Genomic DNA, 10,721 nt, shown 5'->3' on the forward strand with positions numbered 1-10,721 from the left:
TCTATGACCAGGATTTGCTAACTTTATTCATTGGAATTTACTGCAACATTGAATGTTCACTTAAGAAGTTTGTAAAATTTTCAGTTAAAACTCAAGCTTCTCATTTCATAAATTTCTCACATGATCAAAGCCATAATTCATTTTTAGGTATAATTGAATTATTCATCCATATATTAATGTTTTTATGCAGGATTATGAAATGTTTTGTCTATAACCAATATCCTCAACACTCTTATGGTGCCAAAAAGTTGGTTTGGCTTATCATAAAAAGCTCTTTAAAGAAACAGCTATCAGTCACAAGCTTTCTGGTTTTTTCAAAGCTTTAGATTATCATTATGCAAATAAGAAAAAATAACATTTATTCATTTCTATTTTCTCTTTTTTCCTAATTCTACACATGTATGGCATACAAGCGATCTATTTTTAGGTCTTCTCCAGAGGGGAAGAACAGTGGTAAACCCAGTTTGATCAAGATAATATGACTCTCCAAATGTATAGGCACTGTTGAACATATTTGAGATAGGGGAGAAAAAGGCTAGAGGAGGAAGGCGGTGACTTTATGAGATTGGGGGTGTCAAGTTCCCTGGGGAAAGATTGATCTTCAAATTCAGGATATCAAATATCTCTTCATATTTTGGCACACAACTACTTAACAAAGAGAAACCAAGAGCAACCAACTGACAATCAAAAACCCACCATGCTTCTGGGGGCCCTAGCATTTATATACTCTCTGAAAAGTGCCCAGAATTCCAAATGTCACATAATTTCAGAAACTATCTGCCTGTGATCAAATCATGCCCCTGATAGAACACAAGGTAAGTCATAGTCTGCTGCTGTGGACGATCTGAAGTAGCCCCATATTCCACACCTGGGATTAAAACAAACAAAACCCCATAATATTTCTGTGTTTTTCAAAGAAACTATTTTTTTCACTAAAAATCCCTGCTCATGACATTACTAAATTTAAATAACTGACATTTTTGAAAAGCAGAGTGTATTACTACTAAATTCATCTAATAGACAACGCTCAAGGAAATTCTGGAAAAGAGAAACAAAATGGCAATGACTGCATGCATGACAGCACTCAGGAATATGGTATTTACTACTGAGCATGCAGACAAACCAAGGATACCCTATTATTCATTCAACTATGTTCTGGATTTCAATCTCTATGTGTGGTACACAACAGTTGTGAAAATATATGTTTACCCAATATGATGGGAAAATATCAAAAAGTAAAAAATATCACTTTATCTATAATAATTTATAAAAATACATAATATATGATTATGATACAATAATATGCAGAATGATGGGGAGTCTAAAAGACTTGAGCTTTTATATACAAATACATTAGGTTGTTTTAATTTAAGTCTCAGAGTTTTGAAATCTTTCTAGTGAAATTTGTGTTTGCTATAGATCAAACAGCACTACAGGAAATAAAGTAATTATGAAAACAAATAAAGGAAGAATAAAAGGTATGTAAAACAATCAAAAGGCAATTGACTAATAAGTCTTTATCAATAATTCTATTAAATGAAAACTGGACAGTGCCTGTGGTACGGTACATTTTACTGTGCTGGATGTAGGCAGAGAGAAGGAGGGACCTGCTGTCCCTTGATGGCTTTTATGGTGTAGTGGCTTTTGTGTTAGGTGGCTCAGTGCCTACAAATGATACCTTAATTGTCTGCCTCAAAAACCTTAGGATGGGGGAAGAAATTAAAAAGAAAGTTAACAGAAGTAACGAAATAAATAGATCAGAACATACACAAGTCAATTTTAAAAATGACAAATTATTTTTAAATCAATAGAATGCTTTTTGAAAATCAAGAAAAACAGCAATTTTGCAGTATAAAATTAAAAAGATTGACATAGTATAAATATTTCTAATTATAAATGACATTGTAGACATTATAGAAAATATTTTGAGGTAATGAGGTTCTTAAATGACTATACAATATTATATGCTGACAACTTTGGTAAGCCCCACCTATACTGCAAAATAAATTTGAGACCACCTTGCACTGAGACTCTGTTGCACAAAATTAAATTAAATTAAATTAAATTAAATTTTAAAAAAGACAAAACAACAAAAACAAGAGAACACAAATGAACAAAATACTATATGGCTTTTCTGAGAAAACAAAGTTCTATTTATCCCTAAATGAGATCTTACCCAAGGAACCAAAGAGATGGTGTTATGCAACTTCAGCTGTGGTCCTGCATGGCCATGTGGAAGGGACAGAGTGACAGAGTTTCTGTCCTTGGAGCAGAGCTAGCAGGACATGGGCCTCCAGGAGTGCTGATGGTTGCTAGGTGGAAGGTTCATTTGTATAAAAATGTACATAATTTACTTTATGGACCTCTTTGGGAGATATTCTCTCTGCCAGTGTTAATGACTACACAATGAAAAGAGCACTAGTCTGGAGGCGAGGCTGTGTCTGGTGTTCCTCAGCAAAAATAGTAAACCCTGTGACCTTCAGGACAGTCTGTAAGGCTGTGAGAAAGAACTCTGAAAACACGAGTTTCAGCATGTATAATTTCTCAACTATGCAAAAATATAAGGATGGATATCAGTTATATGAGGGGCTCCTTGGACCTAAAATACCAGAGGCAGCTGCACTGTGAGCCAGCTTGTCAGAAAAGAAGAAACAAAGAGATTTGAGGAGCTGTGATCACAGGGCAAGATCTCCCTGCACCACCTAAGTTTATTGTTTGTGTTTATGAAGGCAGACAGGTCTCTGAATTTATTTGCTGTGTTTAAAAAAAAAAATGTACTTGCTGTCTCTAAGAATCAAGGGGCTAAGGTCATAGATGCTGATTCCTGGGATAATCGCAAGGGAAACTGGGGCATATGACTGAATTGATTTATAAATAAAAGACTGGGCTTTGTTATGCAACAGAGAAATACCCAGAGAGATACTTAAAGAGTGACTACAGCTCCTTTCAAATTTTTCTAGCAGGATTTCTGACTTTGGAGGGATAACCAAAGAATTTTTTCTAGCAGGTTTTCTGACTTATGTATTTCACTAAGGTGTCTCAACCTCACCCTCCCTGTCCTGTATGAGACAGAACTGGATAAAAGAGTGAATATTTGGTAAATAAAAATGGTTCAAGCATATTAAAAAGGTAGAAAAATGTATATTAAGGTCTTGAAACAAGTAAGAAAGCTTCAAGATGCATGCTGTCTTTTGCAAGATTTCTTTGAGTTTATAAGAAAAGTAAGTCCGTGATTCTCAGAAAAAGAGTCATTGAGCCCTGATAGAGAGCATAAGGTTGGTAAAGACCTTCACATGTGGGTACAGACCCAAGAGGGTAAAGAAATATCTGAGCCTGCTCAATTGGTGCCCCAGTCTAGTTCAGGCTCAGGTTTAGTATGAGGAAAATTAAACCTTTACTAAGGCCACCACCATCAGTCACCCCCTCCCCAGATACCAAAAGTGTTACAGGCAAATCTTGAACTTTCAGGAACCAACCTTAATATGGTCCTATGTCTCCTTATGTAATATCTTTGTTACACAGTATGGCCACATACTGGTTGACACCCCAGGATGAGCAGCAGGTAACAAAAGCTTGTCTCTCAGGAGGATAATTTCTGTTGTGGTAAAACAGAATATGAGGAAGAAGTCAAAAAATATCATTCAAATAAAAAGAAAATAGTGAGACTGTGGCTGCATATCAGACATTGACTGGAACAGGGGCATTTTTGGACTCTACGGTACAATTAAAATTTTCAAAAGGAAATTTGATGGCTTTCTCAAACCTTGCTATTACTGCCTGGAGGAAATTACCCTCTTCTGGGTCCCAAACTTCGGCTTTGGTGGACATCCACCAGGGAAGATGAGAGCTTTACAGACTTTGTGGTTTGTCTAATGGATAATGTCACAAAGATAATTCCTAATAAAGTGGTAGTAGGTATATTGCTGAGACAATAAGCTTACAAAATGCTAATAAAACCTGCAAAGCCCTGCGTAGGCCTGCAAGGCACTCTGAAAATATGATAGATTTGTCCCTTCGTGTGTTGACTTTACTCCCTCGCTGGCACAAGGGCTTGCAATGTCGGCAGCTTTCCAGGGGCTTTTCTCCATTTTAAAAAAGAGGACCTAAGGCCCTACCTACTGGTGGTGTGCCAGCAGGCACCTCTGCCTCTTTATTCTCTTTCTACTTTGCAGGGTTTACAGACAACAGCACCCCTCCTACTGCCATCAGCCAAGCTCTAGTGACACATAGCCAAGAGGATGCACATGCCAGGAAGAAGGACTTGCCCAGGACAGACAGGCAGGCAGCCGAAGCAAGCAGCTGGCAAGGTAATGGCAGCAAAACTCCTCATCCCCATAGACCAAACATAGATGACATCCAGCCAAGAAGAAAGGTCTACCCTACATGAACTTAGATGGAAGAAACTCTTATGAATCCTAGGATGGATGGTGGAGGGACTTTGAAGTATGACCCCACTATTTTCTGGGAGAAGAGTCGGGGTTCACCAGGGATGGCTTGAGGCTACCTATGCTACAATTGACATCTCCATACCCATAAACAAATGGGAAACGCTAAATGACCTTAGTGAGTCTAAAGTAAACAAACCATAATCTCGCAGCAGCCACTGGCTGCCTGTAGTTCTGTGTCTATAGGTACACCCTCGTGAAACAACCCACCCTCCACTGGTTAGCACATCCACGTACAGTGCCATTGTTTGCCCTCATTTTCACAGACAGTTCTAGGACAGACTATGTTACAGAAAACTTTCTGATATGCTAGTTCTTAGGATTTTTTTCCTGCCAGACTTGCGCAGTGTTTCATGAGCTGTCAGTGCTGCAAAGATGTGAGGAGAAGAAACAGGGGGTAGGATGTAGTGGAATTATATTTCAATTTTAAATAATATATATTAAAATATATATATTTGTAATATGACTATTTTTAAAAGAACAGCATATGAAGTTGGAAGAAAAAAGTGGCATGGGATCGGGGAGTGGTTGGAGAGAAGGGAGTGGGATAGGTTTGATCAAAAGGCATTATTTCTCTGTATGAATATTACATACAGTATTTTGGAAGTTCATCTTCTTGTAGTAATGCATAGCTTCAATAGAATCCCATGGCTGCTAACTTTTGTTGTAAATCACTGAAAAACTAATGTAAGAAACGGTAACAGTAAGAAGTCCTCGTTACAATAAGCAAGTCCGTCAAATGCTTATCTGTAGGGCACATATGTTTCTGTCTTAGTCACTTTTCTGTTGCTGTGATAAAACACTGTGACCAAGGCAACTTACAGAAGATAAAAATTATTGGGATTTATCACTCCAGAGAATCAGAGTCCACAATGGTGGAGACAGCAAGGCAACCAGCGGTTGGATAGGACAACAAGATGAAAGCTCACATCTGAAATTCCAAGTACACCGTAGAAAGAGTGAACTGAAAATGGCAAATTTATAAGTTTTCCAATTCTACTTCCAGTGACATAGTTCCTACAGCAAGGCCCCAACACCCAAACCTCCCGAAAGAGTGCCACCACCATGTCTGTCTGAGATTCTGGTGAACATTTTCCTTCAAACCTCCACAGTTTCCTTCACTGCTTTGTAAAATCTTTAACAAGCTTTACAGCACACAATTTCAGTAATACATTAATTTGTGTATAAGTAAAAATGATTACCAAAAGTAAGGACATTAGAAATTCAGTTATAGCAAAAATTATATAATAACCTTGTGATATAAAATTATTACAGAATTTTATTATTTGATACAATGTGGAGAGGGAAGAATTCAAGGTAACCTTAGATTCCTGCTTTAAAGTGTATCAGTTGGTGATCATGCTTCTTCATTAAATACTGTTCTTAGGGATTAGTTTCAAAAGCTTTGCAGTTTTAGAGAAATCTATGAAAATGCATCAATCTGTTTTTAATTAAGATGAACATTTTTTGTCATGTTGAGTCTATTTAGGCATAACATTACAATCATTTTGACATTAAATTCTCATTACTGTATTTTCCCTGTGAATTTTTTACATATATTTATAAAATGCTAGCTGAATACAGTCTTTATATTTCCCCTTTTATCTGCTTTTACTTCTTGCTACCCTATTTCTCCACTCAGGCATCAGCTCTCATCTCTGTTATGGAGTTTAAGATATATACAGGAGGAAGCAAAGGAAAAGAAACAAGCAATTATCATTTTCCCACTGGCTGCTGTGAGAAATAAAATAAATAAATAAATAAATAAATAAATAAATAAACTGAGAACTAGGTTTTGAAATCACATACATCATTTTCAGGTTCTGACAGATCCACTCATGTGTCTCAGTCCTGCTAGGACAACAAAGACAGGTCTCTAGAAGGTGTGCCTGCTGAGGATTCATGTTTTTCTTGGTTCTGCCTCAGTCCTGGCTATGTTCCGGTAGTGAGACTGTTGAAATCAGTTGCATACATGCACCCAATCTGCATCAGTGCCCCCAATGGACCTGTGAGCATGTCAGGCCACTCACCTAACAGTGTCCTGAGAACTCACTCCTTTGTTTCCTATACAATGCCTCTGAACTTTTGTGTCCCCTGTCTTCTGAAAAAGCCAACATGCACACCTCCAGACAATGAAGCCTTAAAGGAGACATGCTGGCTTTGGTGTCTCTTTCAAGTGTAGCTTGTGAACCAAGTCAGTCCACAAAACTGTGGTAGTTCTCTCTAGGTTGGTATTGCAAGGTCAACTCTGCACCAGAGACATGAGAAAAAGATAAGAACATTTGACTGCAAACTCCTGATGATTTTCATTAAAAGATAAATGTACTTCAATCTATTTTAAGCCTGGGTTTTTAATAACATAATAAGGGACAGTGTATAAAAGACTTCTTTTCATACACTGCATTTTTCTTACAGCTAGTCCCCAATTGTAGATGCATTTAGCAAGTCCAGTGGTAGTTAGGAAGTGTGCCGCATGAGGTAGCTTGCAGCTAGCTGAACCGCTGTTCAGTTGGGTTAGAAAATTCGAGATCTGATTCTATTAGTGAGAACTCCTTTGATCCTTTCTGAGAACACAGCAAAGGTCAGCAATCTGTCTATCTAGTTCCTTCATGTGAAACCATGGCATGATGAAAGGTTAGGATGTATAAGCACAGAATGTCATCACCCATTTTAACCATATAGCTCAGAGCATCCGAGACATGCATCTTCAATAGGGGATTTCAGTGAGGAAACTGTAGCTTCAACAAGTGATGCATCTGAAAGCACATTGCTGAATTGTGCCTTACAGATGGAATGATTCTCTAGGGAAAACTCATGTCAAGTAATTAGGTATGAAAGGTTCAATCTCTTGAGAAGAGTGTGACTCTCCCAGAATGGCTAACCGATAGCTAATGTGTTTCCAGAGATGCCAGAACCTAACACTTGCTACTTACACTTAAAAATATTTAACATATAGGTGATACAAATTGTGATTAAAATTAATATGTGATGGGACTTTTAATTCCTCATGAGAAATATTTGTTGTAATAGTGATATCAAAATGGTGAAATATTAATAGCTTCAATGAGCGGAATTAATATTTTTTTCAAGTGAAGTGGACTTACCTACTTTGATATTTCTATCTCACATAATGTAATTTTCTTCCAGCTTTCATGGTTTTGAATATTTTTCATTTATATTTCTTTTTCTGCCCTCATTAATTTGAACCACAAAAGATTTTTTTTCAGGCACCTATTTATTCAGTCATTTCTTACTAAGTTTCAAATAATTAGTTAATCATAAGCTTATCCACTTTAATCCTGTATATTATCACTGCTTGGACATTCCCAGAGAAATATACCTATACCTATACCTGTTGCGCAATTCAAAATGAAAAGTGAAAATGTTCTCCCTTGGTCACAGCATCTCTGCTACTGCCAGATAACACTTGCCTGGCTGGTATAGACTACATGGAATTAGAACATAAAATCAAATTTAACATTTCTTTTTTAATATAAAAAAGTCAGTCTTTAGGATCAGAAGACCACTTATGTTAGAGACATTTATTCAGCTTTTATTCAATTTTATTTTGAGCCTGGTGAGCAACATGCACATTCAGAGTTCCCTTGGCAAGGTATTCAACCTTGGTAATTGCTCTCTCTCTCTCTCTCTCTCTCTCTCTCTCTCTCTCTCTCTCTCTCTCTCTCTCTCTCTCTCTCTCTCATCTCTACACACTGCACAACCTCTCTGGCCAGTCTCTCCCATTGCTATAGTCAAGTCTGCATCCTTCTTATACTCAATTGTGATATTTTAGCCAAAATGCTTCTTCACTTCAAAATTCATAAGGACAATTTTGAATGTGGCAAATATAACATACTTAATGCCAAACATCTCCCCTGTTTCTTCTCTTGTCCCTCATTTAACACTTTCTATCTTTTTTTAAAAAAAAATCTTCATCTTACTTAGTTACTCACACCAAGGTTTTGAGTTGTTTCATTCAGTCCTTTGTAAACTACCAAATATCATTCATTATATCTCTAAATACCTTTCAGATATAAATTTCTCCTCAATCATTTTAGCACAATATCCAAGATGATTCAATTTTCACCTCATATAAATGAAAAACTGTTGTGTACATCTCCCTTAAACCTGCTTTTCCATTGTGACAGAGGTAGATTCAAAGACACACTGATTATATGTAACCATATGTTTAATATCATGAACATTCTGATGATCTTTCATTTTTTTGGTGACCTAGAGTATCAGACTCATTTCATTTTTTTATCCTGCTTGCAAATTTACTTTAAATGCCTAACATTTGGAATTAATATTTTAGAAATTAATAATTAGGAATTAGACACAGCCAAAGCCTCATCCCTATATTTCTCTCTAACTATGCCCCTATTGAAATCCCTGTGTTGCCATGTTTTTACTCATGACTCAGAATTCACTAAAAACAACCCTGTCCTAGTAATACTTTGTGTTCCCTCCCAGAATATTCTACAAATGATTTTTTGAGCCAGATAATATATAGCTGATGAACACAAAATATTTATTTTTTTGTAAAAATCATAGACATAATTCTCTAAACTCTTCCTAATTTTTAATAGGATAAGAGAACTTCCAACAACTGTAAGATGAATTGGGCCTATGTGTAGTTCTACAAACATATGGCTCTCTATGCATATAAGGCATGTTCCAGGAGCACAAGTGTTCACTATCAAGTAGTCTGGAGTACTTTAAATAGAAGTAAATCAGGGACTCAGTAGAGGACATTTAACTGTCATAATGAAGCTAGATAAGGTAACTGATCACATTAGTCTTCACTATAAGATATCCCAAGGACCATAATACTGACTGTAGTGAGTATGGCATGAATCAACAATCCCCAAGAGAGGGGATGCAATATAGGAACTTCACACTCCATTTTTGCCTGAGATAATTGGGTTTTTTATCTACATGACTATCATGATGACACAGGAAGGAATTTTCTGATGTGATAGGAATCACTGGATAACAAAGTCCAGTCATCTTCTGCCTCTACTCTGACACGTCCAACCAGCAGCTTCTTCTGAGCTTCTTCGCTTTCAAGAACAGCAACAACAAAAAAAAAAGTACGAAAAGAAATTAGATAAATTAAGGCTATGTATAAATGACATAATCAACAAAGTCCTGGCCTCAACAGGCAGATCACTAAAGAGCTGCTTGGTAAAGACAGACTGATGAGCATAGAGGCTCTGAATACTCTACCAACACTGACTACCCTGCCTGCTTTGACTGCTTTGTTTGCTCTGATTGTTTCTGCTATTTTATGCATGGAAAACTCATGAAGCATGGTGGATTAAGTCATTAGAGATGCTGGCCCTCACGAGAAGGTGTGCAGTCTCACAGTCTGAGATATACCAAGCACTCTAGCCACACTTACTGATCTCCTACTCTGTTATATTGACTGAATTGTCTGTTCTTCCCAAACTCTGCATGTGCAAGGACATGCAGATAACGAAAGCTTTCAGAACACCCAGTAGGCACCTTTACATTTTCCAATTCCTTGTCAAGCTTTAGAAAAGTAGCTATTGGAAAACATTTGAGCCACTCTCTTTTATTCACACAATTACTGAAATGTGTCCATTTGTTTCTGAATCTAGTGTGGAAATCGGTATGATGTGTACAGTTAAGCATCTCATCTATTTTAAACTTTATATGATAAATTAAGGAGTACTAAAACTGTCTGCACCTCTGAATTTTTTTTTGTTGGGGTTATTTATCTTAACCTCCATTATATTATGAACAATGAAAACATTATTTCTACAAAATTGTACAATAATTGAAATTTATGAATTACTATATCTGAAAAACTTTATTAATAGTGTTAAAATAAAAAATAGAACATACCCTCAGATTATTAACATGCAGCAACATCCGGTGCTTCATGTGTTTTATGCTGTAAGTAATTCATGTTAAGCCTGACATATCAGCACCATATTGCTAGATCCTAGACTACAACACAGAGTTGAGTGGATGAAGCAATGGTGTCTGTATATAGGAACTTGTAATTCCAATGGGAAAGAATGAAGCACAGGATTACTGCTGTGACAGTAATAGTATGTTAAGAGGCAAAATTAAACATTGAAGGAGGTAGAAATATAGTTAAAGGTAAATTTTATGTTACATCTGAGACTTTACCAGTTAAGAGGAAAGAGAAGGGAGGATGAGATGAAGAACTCAGGGAGGGAGAATTGGGAAGGAGGACAACATTTGGAATGTAAATGAATAAAATAATAAAAAGAAAGAAACTTG

Source organism: Arvicanthis niloticus, chromosome 17 (assembly GCF_011762505.2).
Source record: "Arvicanthis niloticus isolate mArvNil1 chromosome 17, mArvNil1.pat.X, whole genome shotgun sequence".
NCBI classification, from domain to species: Eukaryota; Metazoa; Chordata; class Mammalia; order Rodentia; family Muridae; genus Arvicanthis; species Arvicanthis niloticus.